Source organism: Lutra lutra, chromosome 6, assembly GCF_902655055.1.
Source record: "Lutra lutra chromosome 6, mLutLut1.2, whole genome shotgun sequence".
NCBI lineage: Eukaryota > Metazoa > Chordata > Mammalia > Carnivora > Mustelidae > Lutra > Lutra lutra.
Genome location: NC_062283.1, coordinates 145374162 through 145396176, shown reverse-complemented (window position 1 = coordinate 145396176; position 22015 = coordinate 145374162). Strand labels below are relative to the sequence as shown.

Sequence of the window (22015 nt, the reverse complement as noted above, 5' to 3'; positions counted from 1 at the left end):
TAAATAAAATCTTAAAAAAGAAAAATCACAGATTTTTTTTTAAGATTTTATATTTATTTATTTGAAAGAGACTGAGCGAGAGAGAGCATGAGCAGGGGGAGGAGAGAAGCAGACTTCTCTGCTGAGCAGGGAACCTGACTGGGGGCTTGATCCTAGGACCCTGGGATCCTGACCCAAGCTGAAGGCAGTGGCTTAACCAACTGAGCCACCTAGGTGCTCCAATCACTAATATTTTATCTCTAAAGTCATATTAATCTTAAGCAATCATTGAAGTCCTCTGAAGTTTTAGATAGATAAAACCTATTTTTCTCAGAATAGTTGTAGATTTATAAGCTGTAGTGATTTGAAATAACTGGCAGTTATTAACACATTTATCTTGATTTCTTTTTAAGTTAGGTACCAAAAATGTATCCACATTTTAAAAATGAAGAACTTCTTCCTCTGTTTTTAAAAAGAAACACACCATGTTATCTACAGCATTATGTAGTTCTCAAACCATTTTCCCATATGTCATACCACTTTATCATTTTAACCTCATAGCAACCCTTCTGAGGTAAGCATGACAATATTTTTATTTTCATTGTCAGCCAGTCTTGGTAGGTCAGCCAGCAAACGTTAACTGCATGCCTGCCGTGTGCTGGGCACCATGTGGGAGACCAGCACCGTGCGGACCAGCCTAGCGGTGGAACTAAATGTAGTTGGGGTATAAATGAGGAAACAGCCGCTCAGGGATTTTAAGTGATTCGCCATAAGTCACAAGCCTAGTAAGTAATGGGATGAGAGCTGGGACACAAATCTTCGTCCTTCTAATCCACTGTACTATCCTGTAAACAACCTTGGGCCCCTGTGAGGCATGAAGAATAACTTTAAGTAAATTATTGCATTAGTAGCATTTTAAAAATTGGAATCACACCTGTTACCATTACTGGGTATTCCATGTTGTTGGAGTCCTTATGAGCACCCTCACACAGACAGGATTTTAATTTTGGCGAGAAGAGCAAGACAGGGGCGCCCGGGTGGCTCAGTGGGTTAAGCCTCCGCCTCAGGCTCAGGTCATGATCCCAGGGTCCTGGGACTGAGCCCCGCATCAGACTCTCAGCAGGGAGCCTGCTTCCTCCTCTCTCTCTGCCTGCCTCTCTGCCTACTTGTGATCTCTGTCTGTCAAGTAAATAAATAAAATCTTAAAAAAAAAAAAAAGAACAAAACATTTTTTAAATTGGGGTCACTGTGAATCATTATTGTTATTGATTTTAAAATTCCTCCAATTTTTAAAATGCTTTCAAAATGGATTAGAGGTTGATTATCTTCTACAATTCTAATCCTCTTCTACAATAGCCAAATCCATTAAACTTTCAGCAGATGTTCAGCTAAACATCCAGACCTGTGCTCGATAATTCCACGAATTAATTTATTAAATATATGAAAATCTGTAGACTTATACTGCAATTGGTTAAGCTTAATGCCATCCTAGTCAATGCTAGAGAGAAAAAAAATGATTAAGTGGTTAGGTCTGGGACGCCTGGTTGGCACAGTGAAGCATCCGAGTCTTGGTTTCGGTTGAGGTCACGATCTCAGGGTCTTGAGATGGAGCCCCGATTTCATCTCCGCACTCAGTGGGGAGTCTGCTTCAGATTCTCTCTCTCTCTTCCTCTGGCCCTCACACTCGTCCTCTTTCTCTCTCTTACTCTCTCTCAAAAGTAAGTTAATAAATCTTTAAAAAAAAGAAATAGTGGTTAGATCACTTCCCTGTGAGAAAACTTAGAGAAACAGGTTATATATTACCTGCAGAAACAATATTGAATGGAAACTTTAAATTGGCTTTGCCTACACTTGCTAATACTATTCTTATGAGTTCTATTCCTTTCCATTGTTCCTACTAACACTAAGCTTACAGAAGCTAAATAGTAGTAAAATGCATGTTATGTAATAAATTTATAGAGATGGTCAGCCCTGATAGTGATAAATTCCCATATCACTAAAATAGGTCAGGGAGGTCAAAGTAATTTTCTCCAAGGTACGCATCATCACGTACAAGCCACCCTGACTTCCGCTGAGCTGAGGGATGTTGGCACAGCCTGGAAAGTCACTCAGAGCAGCTCAGGGTGGTGACTGGAAGCTCAGACACCGGAGCGAAGCCTGGGCTCGCTTTCTCCACGCATAAGGTCGTTTGCCTTTGTAATTAGGGAACAGAACCGGCTTATCAGTTGTGTTTTATTTTTGAATGTAGGAGGGTGGGACACCTTTAGAAGGAAAACATACTTGGAAACTACTATTCCTTTGAAAGTTATAACGGGGATGGGACAAGTGGCATTTTTGTATCATATCAAAATGCGATGGTACCATAACCATCAAAATGTTAATAACACCCACTTCTATCCTAGAAGACTTCCATTTTCTTATCATGTTGTTAAAGTGTATCAACCACAACAGCTACATTTTAAAATCTGTAATTTTAATATTCTAATGCTTCACTTACTATGAAAAACTTGGCACATTTCTAGTTTGTTTATAGGTGAATTACAGAAAATTTATATATATATTCTATAGGTCAATAGGTTATTGATTTTAGGTAGCCACATATCTCTATTTAGCATAGAGGCATTCTGGAGAGGACCGATGGGTTTAATTCCCCCACAGACCATTTAGCACCTATTGTGTCTTAGCAATAATTCCCAGATTTAACCAGAACCAACCTGCTCCTGGCTTGTCAAGAATGTTACAAATCAGGTGCCACTATAGTGAAAAATACTGTTAATAATATTGGATGGTACCTGTAATTCTCCCTTTTAACTGGAGGACATTTACCTTTGTAGTTTAGTGATATGAACTTTAATAGATTTGTAATTAAAATTTGGTACATTGATAGCTTAGATGATATTTTGTGTTTTTTATAAACCATAAAAATAGTAATAACTGAAATATGTGACTTAGAAGAAACAGTAACGACACTATAAATCTATGAAGATACTAGAGTTTGAAACTTTAGGATAAAAATATCTTGACGATAATATTTAAACAGTTTTAAGTCTTTTCAGGAAGAGAGTCCAAAGCATGAATGACTTTTTCTCACCATATGCATCTATAATTGTTGTAAGTATGAAGCATTTTTATTTGTGCTACTGTATGTATGGTCTTCAGACATTTTAGATTATATTGATATCCACACTTACCACCAGGTGTCAGTAAAACTCTAAGGTAAAGTTAACTTGCCTCCAGCTTCACTTGATAACCATGAAGAGACCTTGGGAGACAGAGTTCACAAATAATGGTATTCCTTGGAGACTCTAGACTCACACTGAATATTTTATCTTTCCCTAAACTCATCTGCCAGTTCTGTAGGGATGCCAGTGGACTCCACCCTGTATCTCAGACCCTGAAAATGTTAATTTCAGAACAGACCTTAGCTGTCATATACCCAAGGCTTCTATCCAATACAGTATGTTTGATGATCATTTAGTTCTCGTTTAATCACTGAGTATCGGGCTTTCACTTTATGAGAAGCTCTAGAATACCAATTCTATCTTACTTAATTTTGTCCCCCCAGGCCCAGGCTGTAGTAAATAAATGCTTAGTCAATTACATCGTTGGATATTTCTCATTTTTAGAAATGTATCTTCTTCTGAGTCAGAATGTCCCATTATAGTCTATGCTTTTTTGTCATAATCATGCCATTTGGTAGGAGTATGATGCAAGAAAACAGAATGATTTTATTCTCCTACATTCCAATAAGTTTTTCCTTTCTTTAGAGTTTCTCTTCTTGGAATGAAGTATCACTACTCTTCCCAATTATTCCTCATATGGCGTAGTTTCAGAGTTTCCTCACCCTCCATCCTAGTTACTGTTACCTTGAAACTCCTCTCTCTGTTCAGCGTCATCTTAAACCTATTTCCCAGAATTAGGGAGACTTACTATAGCTGTAATCTGACTCAGCAGGGAGTGCTCTGGGACTGCCCTCTCCCATGATGTGGACAGCACCTACTCACTTCCAAATTCAGATATCTAGAAACCTCATTTTTAAAACATAGGAGAAAAAAAATAAAACATAGGAGAAAAAAAGCCAAAATGATCTGTATGTAGTCACTATGTCACAAAGTCCACACACATTGCTGTGGACCATCCGAAGCTACTTTACAATATTGCTAACCAATTCAGCTATTTGATTATTAACTCCACAGCATATTGGAAGTAGCATATTAACAAGGAAAGAGGGACTGCTCTGGGAAAACCCATAGGCTAACTTTTATAAGAAAGAGGGGGAAAAAGGGATAGCTCAAAAAGCACAGCATTCTGGAGCCAAAGTTGAATGTTCCTCAGCATGCCCTGAATACATCATTACATTACAGCACAGTACAGAGATTACTGTTTATGGAAAAACACTTCTGGAATGGTGGAGACCACTGGAAATCTTCTCCTTCATAAGGGCAAGGAGAACACAGGCAAGAATTATTAAAAATCAACATTTAAGAACTCTGGAAATTAACCAAAAACTTAAGACAATGAAGAAGCCAAAAAGCCACATCCTCAGAAAATTGTCAATGTTTGACCTGTCTGGCAGCTCCCTAGAAAATTCCATTAACAGGGCTTATCTTTATTTGACCTGACTCAGAGCTTGCTCAGTGAGGAAAGTCCTAACACCAAGGTATTTGTAATTTAAAAAAAAAAAAAAAAAATCAGCCCTTGTTTAACATTGCAGCTGCCTGAGGCAGAAGTACCTGTTGGAGCAAACAGCAAACTTGAAGTGGAAACCCGGGGAATGAGATGACTATAGAGAGATTTGAAAAGCTTCAATGTATTACTGAGAATATATATATGTAGGGTGCTTTGTAGGGCTGTGTGTATGCCCTGGAAAGGCCAAGAGGAGGCCCTAATTTCTCATCTCTGGCTGACCTTGAAGCTCTGCATAAGCAGGAGTTAAAAGCTAAGTCAGGATTACAAACCGCCAAACTATTGAAGGCATGTCTCAACCTACATAGAAGTCCCTTAGCAAAGGGTGAAAGACTTACCGGTTCAGGGCATTGAAGGAAATCTCTGTCTAATCATTAGCAGACCAAGCTAACCGAGCAGAGACTTCAGAGGTAGCACACAGCAAAAAATCCAGATTTCAGAGAATTTATTCAGGAAGGCCATTAAAGAGACAAACAGCAACAACAATAAACAGCAAAAACAACAACAAAATCCAGGTTGGAGGGGCAGAACACAAATCTGATATCCAGAGTTACCATATTTTCATTCTTTAAATTGTCCAAATGTCAAAAAAAAAAAAAAAAAAAAAAAACCCAACATACAAAAAAAAAAAAAAAAAAAAAAAGGAAAGTATGGCCCATGCAGAAGAAAAAAAAACACTTGATAGAAACTATTCTTAAGAAAGTCCAAATCTTGAACTTATTGGACAAGACATTAATCAACTAGTATAAGTATGTTCTAAGAACTAAAGGAAACCATGTCTAAAGAATTAAAGTATGAGAATGATGTCTTATCAAATAGTGGATACCAAGAGGTTAGAAAACTTAAAAAAGAGGCAAATAGAAATTCTGGTGTTGAAAATCTCAATAACTGAAATGAAAAATTCACTACAGAGTCAATAACAGACGTGAGCTGGCAGAAGGGTCAATGAAATTGAAGTTAAGTCAACTGGGAGAATCCACTCTGAGGAGCAGAAAGAAAAATGAATGAAGAGAAATGGACAGAGCCTCAGACACATGTGGGACACCACAAATATACTAACAGACACATAATGGGAATCCCAGAAGAGGAAAAAGAAAAGTACCGAAAGAACATTCGAGGAGGGACGCCTGGGTGGCTCAGTTGGTTAAGCTGCTGCCAGGGCCCTGGGATCAAGTCTGGCTTTGGGCCCCTTGCTCAGAGGGGAGCCTGCTTCTCTCTACCTCTGCCTCTGCCTGCCACTCTGCCTGCTTGTGCTCTCTCTCTGTGACGAATAAATAAAATCTTTAAAAAAAAAAAAATTCCAAGAAACCAGGGCTGAGAATGTCCTCAATTTGATGAAAAATGTTAATATTTACATCCAAGAGACTCAATGAATTCCATGTGGGATAAACTCAAGAGATCCACAATTACCAATTTGACCATAATCAAATTGTTAGGAGACAGAAGCAGAGAGAATCTTGAGATCAGTAAGACAAAAATAACTTATATACAAGTACTCCTCAATAAGATTAACAGCTCATTTCTCATCAGACACCATGGAGGGCAGGAAACAATGAGTATATTCAAAGTACTAAAAAAGAAAAGGCTGCCATTCAAAAAGTCCAACAAAACTGTTCTTAAAAATGAAGGAGGAGGGGTGCCTGGGTGGCTCAGTGGGTTAAAGCCTCTGCATTCAGCTCATCAGGGTCCTGGGATCGAGCCCCACATCAGGCTCTCTGCTCAGCAGAGAGCCTGCTTCCCCCCCCCCCACCTCTGCCTGCCTCTCTGCCTACTTGTGCTCTCTGTCTCTCAAATAAATAAATAAAATCTTAAAAAAAAAATGAAGGAGGAAATATGGGATGCCTGGGTGGCTCAGTCAAGTGCCTACCTGCTGCTCAGGTAATATATCCCAGGGTCCTGGGAATGAGCCCTGCATTGGGATCCTTGCTTGGCAGGGAGCCTGCTTCTTCCTCTGCCTGCTCTGCCTGCTCTTCCTGCTTGTGCTCTTTCTCTGACTCTGACAAATAAATATATAAAATCTTTTTTTAAAAAATGAAGGCAGAAATAGTCTGTATAGGCCTATATCTATTAAAGAAATTGAATCAATAATGATTAACTTTCTAAAACAGAGGACTAGGCCCACCTAGGTTCACTGGTAAATTCTACCAAACATGTAACAAAGAAATTTTCTGTTCTCTACAATTTCTTCCAATGACAGAGGAAGGGGAATACTTCCTAATGCATTCTATGAGACTAACATTACTCTAACACCAAAACCACCCACCCCTTACAAGAAAACTACAGACCAGTATTTCTTATAAACCTAGTTGCAAAAAATCCACAACAAAATACTAGAAAATTGAGTACAACATGTATTAAAAAAAAGAATTATTCACCATGACCTCAGTGAGATTTAACTCAGGTATACAAAGTTAGTTTTTAACATATGAATATCAACTCATGGAATCCATCACATCAACAGGCTAAAAAAGAAAAATCACATGATTGTATCATTAGATGCAGGAAAAGATTTTGACATAATTCAATATATGCCCATTCATTATTTTAAAACAAACAAACAAACACACAACTCTCAGTAAACTAGGAACAGAGGAGAAACCTTCAACTTGAGGAATAAAAAGCCACAAACTAACATCAAAGTGAGAAACTAGAACCTTTCTCACAAAATCAGGCACAAAGCAATGATGTCCCCTATAATCATTCCTTTTCAATGTCATACGGGAAGTCCTAACTAATGCAATAAGAAAAAAAAGGAAATGAAAAGTATACAGATTGGGGATGAAGAAATAAAACTGTCTCTCTTCACAGGTGACATGATTATCTACGTAGGAAATCTGAGTCTGGACTTCTGGGGAAGATGACACAGTAGGAAGATCCGAGGCTCACCTCATCCCACGCATCAACTAGATAGCACTCACATACGTATAAATAACCCAAAAAATGATCTGAAGACTGGCAGAATAAAGTCCACAAATAAATGTAGAGAAGACAATACACTGAAGATGGTTGGAAAGGCAGAGAAGTGATCAGAAACTAAATGGACTCACAGGACTATCCACAGGAGGGAGAGACGCCATGGGCATGGAAAGGGGAGGAAAACAGACCCCCACACTGGGAAGCCCACATGGCGAAGATGAATCTCTATAGCATTTGGCTTTGAAAACCAGAGGGACAGAATTTCATGAGTCCTTACAACCAGTAGGACTTAAAACCTGGAATTTTTTTAAAAACGTGGAAGAGCCAGTAAGCAGAGGAAACTGAGTCCCTGCCCTTAAATAGATGGCATCACAAACAGCCCGTGGAGATACAGCATAGAAGAAGGAGTCTGAAAAGCTATACAGGAAGGAGAGCATTTATTAATGTCAACATGTGTCCCAGAGGGACATCAAGGAACAAAGGAACTGGCAAGCACCATTTCCTTCCCCTGCCCCCAGTGTGAACACATAGCCACTTGCAGAAATTGCTACCTAACTGGCTAGCACTGCTGCCCATTCTCCCTGCCCAGTGCTTCCACTAATCCACCCGTCCAGATGGCCCACCTCAGACCCTGCGTTGCACAGCCCTGCCCACAGTGGAATGGTGACAAGCAAAGCTTGCTAGCACGAGGGCCCTGACACAACTCCCCAACTGTGCTTCCTCAAATCTACTCTCTTTGATGCACTCTTGGTCAAAGCCCAGGGAAGTGCCCCAGGACTGGCCATGCACAAGCAGCCCCCACAATGGCCAGCACCACTCCAAGTGACTCCTGCTCTGGGGTGAAGGAAAGATAATCACCCAACACCAGTCAGATGGAGCCCCCAGCAGTGGGCTGGAGGCAGATATCTGGTCTGACTGCAGGCCTCACCCACCAATGAAAGCTTCTCAGGGGACAACAGAAGAAAAGTGTCCTACAGTTTATAGAGCTACCGCATATTTGGCAAATGCCCAGTATGACTCACCTCAAGCCCAAGGCAGTCCAGACTGACCAATTAACACCACAGAAACTAAACACTGCCTTGAACACAGCTGTCTTTCCTAACACACAGAAACAGACACACAGAGTTAGACAAAATGAGGAGACAGAGGATTATGTCCCAATTGAAAGAAGAGGATAAAATCACAGGAAAAGACCTAAGCACAATGGAGATAAGTAATATGCCTATTAAAGAATTTAAAGTAGAGATCATAAATATACTCACTGCACTCACAAAAAAAAAAAAAAAAAAAAAAAAAGTGGAGGACATCAGTGAAACCCTTAACAGTAAAATTAAAAAGAACCAATCAGAGACAAAGAACACAGTAAGTGAAATTAAAAATACACTAGATGGAATAAATAGTAGAGTAGATGAAGCAAAACAAACCAGTGGCCTGGAGGAGAGAGTAATGGAAAGTAAGCAAGCTGAGCAGGTGAAAGAAAAAAAATTATGCAAAATGAGAATAGATTTAAGGAACTTAGTTAGACCATCAAGCATAATCACATTCACATTACAAGGATCCTAGAAGAAGAAGAGAAAGGGCACAGAAAATTTGTTTTGAAAAAAAAAAAATAATAGGGATGCCTGGGTGACTCAGTTAAGTGTCTGCCTTCAGCTCAAGTCATAATCCCAGGGTCCTGGGATCAAGCCCCACATCAGACTCCCTGCTCAGTGGAAAGCCTGCGCTTCTCCCTCTCCCACACCCCCTGCTTGTCTTCCTGCTCTCACTGTCTCTCTTTCTCTGTCAAATAAATCAAAATCTTTTAAAAAAAAAAAAAAAAAGAAAAGAAAAGAAAAGAGAAAGAAAAAAATAATAGCTGAAGAATTCCCAACTCTGTGGATGGAAACAGAAATCTAGATCCAAGAGGCACAGAAATCCCCCCAAAAAATCAATCCAAGGAGGTCCACACCATGTCACATAGTAATTAAAATGGCAAAAAGTAGTGATAGAAAATTTTAAAAGCAACAAGAAAAGAAAGGAGTTACATATAAGGGAAACCACAAAAGGCTATCAGCTGATTATCAGCAGAAATTTTCCTGGCTAGAAAGAAGGCATGATATATTCAAAGTGCTGAAAGGAAAAAAAAAAAAAAAAAAAAAAAAAAAAAAAAAATATATATATATATATATATATATATATATATATGCAGGCAAGAATACATACTCTATCTAGTAAGACCATCATTCAAAATAGAAGAAGAAATAATTTCCCAAACATTCCCAAAAATTACCACTAAGCCGACCCTACAAGAAATGTTAAAGGGACTCTTTGAGTGGAAAGGAAATATCATAAGCAAGAGTAAGGAAAGTAAGCAGCACAAAATCAATAAAAATAACCTATATCTGTAGAAATCAGTCAAGGAACTCACAAAACAAAAGGATATAAAATATAACACCCTATATATAAAACATGGGGAGGAGAGGAGTAAAGAATGGGTTTAAACGTAAGTGACTATCAACTTAATATAAACTGCTTATACACAGAAGATGTGATATACAAACCAAATGGCAATTGTAAATCAAAAACCAATAATACGGGGCACGTGGGGGCTCAGTCAGTTGAGCATCTGAGTCTTGATTTCAGTTCAGGTCATGATCTCAGGGATGAGGATCAAAGTCATTACATACATCTTTTCTAACCACAAGGTTATGAAATTAGAAGCCAATCAAAAGAAAAAATCTGGGGGCACCTGGGTGGCTCAGTGGGTTAAGCCTCTGCCTTCGGCTCAGGTCATGATCTCAGGGTCTTGGGATTGAGCCCCGCACCGGGCTCTCTGCTCAGCGGGGAGCCTGCTCCCCTCTCTCTCTCTGCCTGCCTCTCTGCCTACTTGTGATCTCTCTCTCTCTCTCTGTCAAATAAATAAATAAATCTTTAAAAAAAAAAAAAAGAAAAGAAAAAATCTGGAAAGAACACAAATACATGAAGGTTAAATAATATGCTACTAAACAATGAATAGGTCAACTAAGAAATTAACAAAGAAATAAAAAATACATGGAGATGAATGAAAGTGAAAAGCCAACAGTCCAAAAACTTTGGGAAGCAGCAAATGCTGTTCTAAGAGGAAATATTATAGCAATACAGGTCTAACTCAAAAAGCAAGAAAAATCTCAAACAATCTAACTTTATGCCTAAAGGAGCTAGAAAAAGAACAGACAAAACACAAAAACCAACAGAAGAAAGGAAATAATAAAGATTAGAGCAGAAATAAAATAGAAACTAAAAAAACAATATAAGATATCAACAAAACCAGAAGGTGATTCTTTAAAAAATCAACAAAATTGGGGCACCTGGGTGGCTCAGTGGATTTAAGCCTCTGCTTTCAGCTCAGGTCATGATCTCAGGGTCCTGGGATCGAGCCCCACATCGGGCTCTCTGCTTAGTGGGGAACCTGCTTCCTCCTCTCTCTCTCCCTGCCTCTCTGCCTACTTATGATCTCTGTCTGTCAAATAAATAAATAAAATCTTTAAAAAAAATTTAACAAAATTGATAAAACTTTAGCCAAATTTGTCAAGAGAAAGAGAAAGAGATGACTCAAAAAAACAAAATCAGCGGAGAAATAACAACTAATGTCACAGAAATACAAAGGATAATAAGGGAATATTATGAAAAATTATATGCCAACAAATTGGACAACTTATAAGAAATGGATAAATTTCTAGAAACATATAACCTTCCAAAATTGAATCAGGAAGAAATAGAAAATTTGAACAGACTGATTACCAGCAATGAAATTGAAAACAGTAATCAAAAAAACTCCCAACAAACAAAAGTCCAACACAAGATGACTTCACAGGTGAATTTTACCAACCATATAAAGAAGACTTAATAACTATTCTTCTCAAACCATTCCAACAAATAAAAGAGAAAGGAAAATTTCCAAGTTCTTCCTATGAGGCCTGCATTACCTTGATACCAAAACCATTTAAAACACTACAAAGGTACCTGGGTGGTTCAGTCAGTTAAGTGTTCAACTCTTCATCTCAGCTCAGGTCTTGATCTCAGGGTCATGAGTTCAAGCTCCCCATTGGACTCCATGCTGGGCATGGAACCTACTTAAAAAAAAAAAAAAAAAAAAAAAAAAAGACACTACAAAAAAAAAAAAAATACAACCTGTAGGTCAATATCTCTAATGAAAACAGATGCAAAAATCCTCAACAAAACATTAGCAAACTGGATCCAACAATACATTTAAAAACTCATTCACCATGATTAAGTGGAATTTATTCCAGGACGCAAGAATGGTTCAATATTTGCAAAAGGATAAAAACCATATGATTGTTTCAATAGATGCAAAAAAAGCATTTGATGAAGTGCATCCACTCGTGATAAAAACCCTCAACAAAATAGGTTTAAAGGGAACATACCTCACCATAATAAAGGCCATGTATGAAAAACCCACTGCTAACATCATACTCAATGGTAAAAAAAACGGAACGTTCTCCCCTTAAGATCAGAAATAAGACAAAGATGTCCACTCTCACCACTTTTATTCAACATAGTACTGGAAGTCTTGGGCATGGCAATCAGATAAGGAAAAGGAATGAAAGGCATCCAAATTGGTAAGGAACAAATAAAACTTTCACTATTTGCAGATGAAATGATAATATATATAGAAAATATAAAAGATTCCACAAAAAATTACAAGAACTGATAAACGAATTCTGTAAGATCATAAGATACGAAGTCAATGTACAGAAATCCTTTGCATTTCTATATGTTACTAATGAAGCAACAGAAAAAGAACTTAAATTATATATATATAATTAAGCCATTAAAAAGAATGAGATTTTGCCATTTGTAGCAATATGGATAGAACTAGAGAATATAATACTAAGTGAAATAAGTCAGTCAGAGAAAGAGAAATACACGATTTCAGTCACATGTGGAGTTGAATAACAAAACTCAGAAAATTAAAAATAGAGATACCCTATGACCCGGCAAATGCACTACTGGGTATTTGCTCCAAAGATACAGATGTAGTGAAAAGAAGGCACACATGCACCCCAATGTTCCTAGCAGCAATGTCCACAATAGCCAAACTGTGGAAAGAGCTGAGATGCCCTTCAACAGATGAATGGATAAAGAAGTTGTGGTCCATATACACAATGGAATATTACTCAGCCATCATAAAAGATGAACACCCACCATTTGCATTGACATGGATGGAACTGGAGGGGATTATGCTGAGTGAAATAAGCAAAGAGAGTCAATTATCATATGGTTTCACTTACTTATGAAACATAAGGAATAGCATGAAGGACATTAGGAGAAGGAAGGGAAAAAGGAAGGGGGTGTGGAATCAGAGTGGGAGATGAACTACAAGAGACTGTGGACTCTGAGAAACAAACTGAGGGTTTGGTGGTGGGGGTTGGGATATGGTTTAGTCCAGTGATGGGTATTGGAGGGCACATATTGCATGGAGCACTGGGTGTTATACATAAACAATGAATCTTAGAACACATCAAAATCTAATGATGTACTGTATGATGACTAACATAACATAAGAAATTTAAAAATTTTACTTTATTTTTTTTAAGATTTTATTTATTTATTTGACAGAGAGAGAGATCACAAGCAGACAGAGAGGCAGAGCAGAGAGAGAGGGGAAACAGGCTCCCTGCCAAGCAGAGAGCCCGATGCAGGACTCGATCCCAGGACCCTGGGATCATGACCTGAGCCGAAGGCAGAGGCTTAACCCACTGAGCCACCCACGCGTCCCAAAATTTAAAAATTTTTAAAACACAGATGAACAAAGGAAAAAGAGAGAGAGAGACAAACCAAGAAATACTCTTAACTCTAGAGAACAAACTGATGGTTATCAGAGGGGAAGTTGGGGGGATGGGCAAAATAAGTGATGGGTATTAAAGAGTACACTTATCCTGATAAGCACTGAGTAAGGTACAGACTTGTTGAATCATTGCATTTTATACCTGAAACTAATATAACAATGTATGTTAACTATTCTGGAATTAAAATTTAAGACTTATTAAAAAATTAAATTTTTAAAAAGAAAGAAAAATCTGAGTCCCCAAAAATCTCTGAAAATTAATAACTGACTATAGCAAGGTTGTAGGGTAAAAGTTTAATATATAAAAGTCAATTATTTTTCTATATTCCAGCAATTAACAAGCAGAATTTGAAATTAAAAACACAATACCATTTATATTAGACCCCAAAATGAAATACTTAGGTAAAAATATAACAAAATATGTACAAGATCTATATGAGGGAAAGTCTGATGAATAAAATCAAAGAAGAAATAAATTAATGGGGAGACATTCCATGTTGATGGATAGGAAGGCTCAATATTGTTAAGATGTCCATTCTTTCCAAATTGATCTACAGATGTAATGAAATCACAATCACAATCCCAGCAAATTATTTTGTGGATATCAATAAACTGATTCTAAAGTTTATATGGAAAGGGAAAAGACCTATAGTGACAACGCAATTTTAAAAGATGAGAACAGGGGCGCCTGGGTGGCTCAGTGGGTTAAAGCCGCTGTCTTCGGCTCAGGTCATGATCCCAGGGTCCTGGGATCGAGCCCCGCATCGGGCTCTCTGCTCAGCAGGAGAGCCTGCTTCCCTTCCTCTCTCTCTCTGCCTGCCTCTCTGCCTACTTGTGATCTCTGTCTGTCAAATAAAATAAATAAAATCTTTAAAAAAAAAAAAGAAAAAAAAATAAAATAAAATAAAAGATGAGAACAAAGTGCCCAACATCAAGACTTTCTATAAAGTTATAGTAATCAAAATAATGTAATAACAACAGAATCGACAATAGATCAATGGAGCAGAACAGAGAACCCAGAAATAAACCCATGTAAATACAGTCAACTGACCCAGCAAAGAGCAAGGGCAGTATAATGGAGAAACAGTAGCCTTTTTAGCAAACGGTGCTGGAACAACTGGACATCCACATGCAAAAAATGAATCTAGACACAGACATTACACTCTTCAACTTAAAATGGATCAAGACTTAAATGTAAGATGTGAAACTATAAAACTTTCTTATAACATGAGAAAACCTAGTTGACCTTGTGTTTGGCAATGACTTTTTTTTTAAGATTTTATTTATTTATTTGAGAGAGAGAGATTGAGAGACCAAGTGGGAGGAGGGGCAGAGGGAGGGGCAGAGGGAGAAGCAGACTCCCCATGGAGCAGGGAGCCCAGTGAGGGGCTCAATCCCAAGACCTGAGATCATGACCTGAGCCCAAGGCAGATGCTTAACCGACTGAGCCAACCAGGTGCCCTGGTGATGAGATTTTAATACGACACCAAAGGCATAATCCATGAAAGAAAGAATTGATAAGCTGGGCTTCATTAAAATTAAATATTTCTGCTCTGCAAAAGGCACTCTCAAGAGAATGGGGAAAAAAGCCACAGACTGGGAGAAAATCCTTGCAAAAGACATATCTGATGAAAGACTATTATCCAAAATATACAAAGCACTCTTAAAACTCAATAAGAAAACAACCTGATTTTTAAAGTAGGCCAAAGGCCCAAACAGACATTCCTCCCAAAGGAGACATATAGATGCCAAATTAGCATATGGAAAGATGTTCCTCATCATATGTCATCAGAGAAATGGAAATTAAAACACCAATGAGATACCACTGCACACCTACTAGAATGGCCAAAATCAAGAACACTGAAAAAAACAAATGCTGACCCTTGTCAGTGGAGTGACCCTTTCACTGCCGGTGGGCATGCAAATGGTGCAGCCAATTTGGGAAATAGTTTGATGGTTTTTTACAAAACTAAACATTCTCTTAATATATGACCCAGCAATTGCACTCCTTGATATTAACCCAACGGAGTTTAAAACTTAGGTTCAGGCCAAAACCTGGACACAGATGTGTATAGCAGCTTTGATTGTATAACAGCAATGATTGACAAATTGGAAGCAAACAAGACATCCTTCAGTAGGTGAGTGGATAAATAAACCGGTAGATTTAATTTGCTTTGCATTTTCCCATCTTATTTGGTATTGTTTATAAACAGTACTTAAAGTGCAACCATTGACTTAACAATGTCCTACTATTCGTCGTTAAGGAATTTTAGGCTCTAAATACATATGATGCTAATTGCTTTCCAGAAAGACTGGACTAGCATTTTACCCTCCCATCAAGGCCAGTGGAATCTGGATAAGTTATATTTTTGCCTTCTTGTGAAAAATCGTCTTTCATGCTCCCCTCTAGTAATGACAGAATAAGACTTGACTGGAAGACTTCCCCCAGAAAAGAAGTATAAGCCATGGACATGATCCAAAAAGCAAATACCTCAGTGAGGAGGAGAGGAGGGGAGCTGTTGCAGGGAAGTTCCCAGGAAAGTTTGTGGCTTCTATTTCAGGACTCAATGTAGTCCCCTCGGAGTACACAGTCTTGGAGGAGCCGCTAACTGAAAACAGCAGTCTCTTTGGCCGGAAAAGCCTGAAACTATGGAATTGCGGCCATTGAAGAGAATGGAGGAAGCTTGAAAGGGAAAAAGCAGAAGAGGGTTTCACCAAAGTGCCCACCCACATGTCTGGGTGACCCCGAACCGCGCATGTGGGAATCAAACACAGCAGCATATCTAAAGACGAAATATCCAAACTGATCCTGGCACTGTAACCCAAAAAAATAGATTTTGTAATTCAAGCAGACAAGATCATTGCCTGCCAAAACAAGAGAAACAATGATTGTGAGAGAAAAATAACAATATAGAATTTCCACAATTTAACATCTATTATGTCCAGGCTACAATTTAAAAAAAAATGCCGAATCATATGAAGAACCAAGAAAATGGGACACATTCTCAAAAGAGATGAAAATCAACAGAGTCCAATGCCAGGATGTTCCAGATCCTGGGAGTAGTGGACAATGATTCCAAACAGCTATTATAAATCTCAATGGGGATGCCTGGGTGGCTTAGTCAGTTAAGCGTCTGCCTCCAGCTCAGGTCATGATCCCAGGGTCCTGGGATCGAGCCCTACATGCGGCTCCCTACTCAGCAGGGAACCTGCTTCTCCTCCTCCTGCTTCCCCTGCTTGTGCTTTCTATTTGTGAAGTAAGTAAATAAATAATCTTAAAAAAGAGAGAGAGAGAAAGAATTCTCCTCAGTGAAGTCAAGTAAAATGCTTTCAGTGAGTATAAAATAAGAAATCCCGGGAGAGAAATAAAAATGATTAAAGAAAGAACCAGATGAAATTCTAGAACTGAAAAATAATAGTCTCTGAGATTTTAAAAATCATTGGATTGACTTATTAGACAAAGGGAGATGACAGAGGAAAAAGTAAGCATCCTTGAAGAGAGATCAATAAAAATTGTTCAGTGTCCCTCAGTTCCCCAGCAGAACAGAGGAAAAGAAAGAAAAACATAAGATGGTGAATGAACACCAAGCAGCACAAACAGGAAAAATCTTTCACCACAACACTTAGTCCAGCTGTTGAAGGCCAAAAATAAATAGCAAATCTTGAGAGTGGTAAAAGGAAAAAACCACGTTACATCCTGGGGAGCAGCGATCTACTTAACAAATGAATCCAGCTCAGAAACCATCCAGGCTAGTAGAGTATGGACCAACATTTTTAAAGTGTGAAAATAGCAATCGACCTGAAATTCTACATCCTTCAAGAATGAAAATGAAACAAAGACAGTTTCAGATGAAAGAAGACTGAGAATTCATCACCAAGAAACCTACGTTACTGGAAACGCTAACGTTTCAGGCTAAAAGGAAATGATGCCAGTTAGAAAGTTGGATCCTCAAAAATAATAAGAAGGATGAGAAGGGATAAATTATCTGGAGACATGAAAACATGGGTTTCTTCTCTCCACTCTTTCCCCTTTTAAATTCTTAAAAATCAAAGTTGTTTAAAGGAAAAATTATAAAAATAATTTTGTTTTCGATAATCCAAAGTTACGTGTTATTTACTCAGCAAATGAGCATCTATGTGGACAAAGGATATACTTACCATGAGCAGGCACCATACCAAGCCTTTTCCGTGCACCCATTTCATTTGCCACAGTAGTCCTGTAAGATAAGAACCCCCTTTTATGTGAGAGGAAACGGAGTGTGTGAGGACCCAGGGACATGCATAGCAGAGCTGGTACCTGATCCCAATTCTGTCTGATCCTCACACCCCAGCTCTCAATGACTTCCACCCTCCTGCCTCTGGAAGAACCAGTCCGTCTGGTCTAGAAGATGTGAGACACACCTGGAAATGCCCTGTGAAGAGTCAGGAAAGACATATAGAGAAGGGCCTGCGGTGTTAGTAGGAGGAAAGACTGGAGAGAAGCAGGGAAAACCTCAGTGAGGAAAGGGGGATTTTAATAAGCCTTGAACAGTGGTTAAGGTTTGTCCTGGCATTCCAGTAGGAATAAGCAAATTGTTTTGGGGAAGGAGCATGGAGTTAGTAACCCTATCAGACTGACACTAATATTTCATGCTGGAAACCGGTGTAAAATTGGTTTAGAAGGGGGCCTCGGTGGCTCAGTCGGTTAAGCCTCTGCCTTGGCTCAGGTCATGATCTCAGGGTGCTGTGATCGAGACCGGAATCAGGCTCTCTGCTCAGCGGGGAACCTGCTTCGCCCCTCTCTCTGCCTGCCTCTCTGGCTGATCTCTCTGTGTGTGTGTGTGTGTGTCAAATAAATAGATAAAATCTTTTTTTTTTTAAAGATTTTATTTATTTATTTGACAGAGATTACAAGTAGGCAGAGAGGCAGGCAGAGAGAGAGAGAGAGAGAGAGAGAGGAAGCAGGCTCCCTGCTGAGCAGAGAGCCCGATGTGGGGCTCGATCCCAGGACCCTGGGATCATGACCTGAGCCGAAGGCAGAGGCTTTAACCCGCTGAGCCACCCAGGCGCCCCAGATAAAATCTTTTTAAGAAAGAAAAGGAAGGAAGGAAGGAAGGAAGGAATAAATAAATAAATAAATAAATAAATAAATAAATAAATAGGTTTAGAAAAGTGAAATGGAGCCAGACTAGAAAATCCGGGCTAATTTGCGACGACATGGATGGAACTAGAGGGTATCATGCTTAGCGAAATAAGTCAATCGGAGAAAGACAACTATCATATGATCTCCCTGATATGAGGAAGTGGAGATGCAACTTGGGGGGTTCGGGGGTAGGAAAAGAATAAATGAAACAAGATGGGACCGGGAGGGAGACAAACCATAAGAGACTCTTAATCTTGCAGAATAAACTGAGGGTTGCCGGGGGAAGGGGGGTAGGGAGAGGGTGGTTGTGTGATGGACATTGGGGAGGGTATGTACTATGGTGAGTGCTGGGAAGTGTGTAAATGTGGCGATTCACAGACCTGTACCCCTGGGGCTAATAATACATTATATGTTTATAAATTAATTTGTTAATTAAAACAAGATTAAATCTACCAAAAAACATTAAGGAACAAAAAAAAAAAAAAAAAGAAAATCCGGGCTACAAGGTAGGGTATAGCCACGTATATATGCGCACGTGTACGTACTGGTATGCACGCATGTGTGTATCATATTAGAAGTCCTTTTCCAAACCCCAGACCCCTCGTTCCTTATAGCCCCCTCCCCTCTCCTTCACATCCTCGTCTGGATGCACATGCCCTCCTGTTCCCACCTCCTGCTGGCTCCTCAGTCCGTGGAAATCTGGATTTTTGTCTTCACCGCCCCCCGCAATGGGTCACACTGAAGTCTCCAGTGGGCTCTCAAGTTTCAGATCCAGAGCGCGCGTCTCCCTGACTGCCACAGTCATTCAAGTTCCTAACCACCCCAGTTGGAAGCGGAAGTTCCCGTTTCTCAGATTCTCTGCGTGGGTCGGCTTCCTGTGTTCTTCTTCCTTTCTCTTAAGTCAGGTTCTTGTGGGTTCTCGTCTCTCATGGTTCACGTAGCCTTACTCCTCCCCCAGCCTTACATCCCCGTCAGCACCCAGGACTTCAGCCCACCTGGACTCTGATGAGACCCCAGTTCTGAGCTCCCCATCTATAGCTGGAGGCTCTGTCCAGAGCTGGGGGGAAGCTGAGATTTTCTCTACTTCCTGCCGGTTTCAGGAATGTGGTAAAAGACACAGAGATCAAGGGCAGTACATTAGTCACAGCGACGGCTGTCCCCAGAGCATCAGCATTTTTGTGCTGGTTCCTAGAACCCCAGTTCCCACCTGGCAAACGAAGAAGGCCAGGTGAGCCTTGGACATGCAACAGATTGCCTTAGAGGAGAGGAGCCCCGAGATTGGAGAATGCACGTCTTTCCCTTTCTTCACTCCAGAGGGAGATGCTATCTTTTTCTTCAAAAGTCATTCAAATTTCTTCAGGTTGTTTGCTACACAAACATGCCTGAAAACACAGTCTGAAAGGAAGGGCAGTCAGTGCCGTGCTCTCAAGATGTGCAGAAACTCAAGAGACTCATGGAGAATGGTCTCTCAACAAGGTCCATTTCACTATCCCACTGGTCCCTTAAATACGGTGCACAGTGAAACCAAATTCATTATCATCTTCCAAACCGGTGCCTTTCTGACTTCCCTACATTGGGTTAATGGTACTACAGTGATTTCCTTACTTCTATACATCATTATAGGCTAAAAGCCACAAAAATACTTACAAAATAAACCCAAAAATCTCTGCGGCTTAAACACAACGAAACTTTCTATCACTCCTTTGCAAAACCCAGTTCACATGTTCCTGGGAAAATGACTCTCCTGGGCAGCTCCCTTCCAAAAAATAAGTGAAGTCCGAAGCCTCCTCCTGTCTTACGGCTCTTCCATTTTTTGGCTTCAGAGCCCCTTGGCATAATCCCATGAGCAGTGGTTCAACCCGGTAGGGTCCCTTCTTCTTTCACCATCTTCCTCTGGAGCCTCGCAACGGCCTGCCTCGTCTCACATCCCATCACTTCTGCTGCAGAAATCCACCAAAACTCCTGTCTGATTGTGTCATTTGTCCCCTGAAAATCCTTCACTGTCATACCATTTTGTGCAAACTAGAAAGTCCAAAGTCCTTAACAGAACATAAAGGCTCTCTTTGATCTGGTCCCTTCGTGTCTTTCCGGCCTCACTGCCAGGGTTATCCCACATGCACCCTCTGTCTGCTCTTACCACACTGAATGACTAATAGTTCCCTGAGTTTTAGTTGCTCTGCTTTACCTCCCGACGTTTGCACCTGTTGCTTCTCTTGCCCATAGTCATCCCTTCCACCATCTGCCCGCTCCCCACACACCACCCCCAACCCCTGCCACACACATGTCATTTGCCTATGTAGCAAACTTCTCGTCCTTATATACTTAAATACTCCCTTGGAGCGTCCCTTTGTTAGGGCTCCAGCATCCAGCACCACACAGACCACACCTGAAGAACACTTGGGGGAGGAAAACTTAGAGACAGGAGTAACAGCGCCCAGACCTTCCCCATTCTGCACCACAACCGGGGAGGACTTGCGAGGACTAAGCAGAGCTGGCATTAGTCTCTAAGAAAAGACACTCAGCCTGGCGTTATTTCGTGCATATGAGCAGCTGCCCAGTCGTGTAAGTACTAGGCCCTCCCCTGGCATGAGCGGAGTCTGGGCCCACGCCCTGCAGGGCCTTCCAGCCCGGGTCTGCAGCTCAGCCTTCTATCGGGACTGACTGTCCTGCCTTAAGCATTCAGCTGTAGCCAGTTTCTGCGGAGCAGAGTCCAGATTCCAGCAGGCCATTCCACAGGAGGCCAGCTCCATCTCCGGGAGGCCAGTCTTCAAGGATGAGTCCCGGATCAATGGACCTCACCCTCTCAGTTCGCCTCCCTAAATTCAAAGGGCACCTCACCCCATCAGTATTTCACCACCATTGCAACCACAGGGACTGAGTCCGGTCTCGACATCACTCTCAGGAGGCACTGCAGGACAGACCACAGGCCATCAGATCCAGACCCAGCCGCAGAAAAAGCGGTCACAGGGTTAGAGCTGGCTAACTGGGAGCAGCTGCACAGAGCCCACCGCTTCTAGGGGCTCCGAACTTGATGTGATGCTCTGCTGTCCCTGTCTTGAAATTTTTAGGGTTTTGAACAGGGCCCCACGTTTCCATTTTGCGCTAGGCCCACAAATTAATGTAGCCATGCCTGGCTGGCTGTTCCCTGGGGTATCTTAAACAGCCAGCCTCCCCACTCTGTATGAAGGACACTGATTTTCCTGCCTCACCACTGGTGTTGGCCGTAGCTGACACGACGTGTGGGCCAGCAGGCAGTCACACGCCAAGCAGGCCAACGGCAAGTCTGGAGGGATCCTGTTGTCTAAAATCACCCTGGTCCCCGGAGGCAGGCCAGTCGCTGGCTCTCTGTGGTCTGGGAAGTCTCGCCTGCTCTTTTGCTAACTGTAGCTAACGGACCGGTATTGTCATCAGCCCCACTACCCCATCCAAGAATGAGGTCACTTGAGAAACCGTAGTGCCTCCTATATCCCAACAGAATATCCCAC

At 40.5% G+C, this 22015-nt stretch overlaps 1 long non-coding RNA gene across 2 annotated transcripts; it reads right to left on the bottom strand.

Annotated features, from left to right (window-relative positions):
* Positions 1-1690: 1690 nt before the first annotated feature.
* LOC125102258 (uncharacterized) lies at positions 1691-20927 on the bottom strand. 2 transcript variants are annotated; one of them, XR_007128084.1, is made up of 3 exons: positions 20853-20927; positions 17567-17625; positions 1691-3845 (listed from the first exon to the last, which is right to left on the bottom strand). It is a non-coding gene; the product is annotated as an uncharacterized LOC125102258 (long non-coding RNA). The 2 variants fall into 2 exon arrangements; XR_007128083.1 differs by lacking the exon at positions 20853-20927 and adding an exon at positions 17706-18086.
* Positions 20928-22015: the final 1088 nt, after the last annotated feature.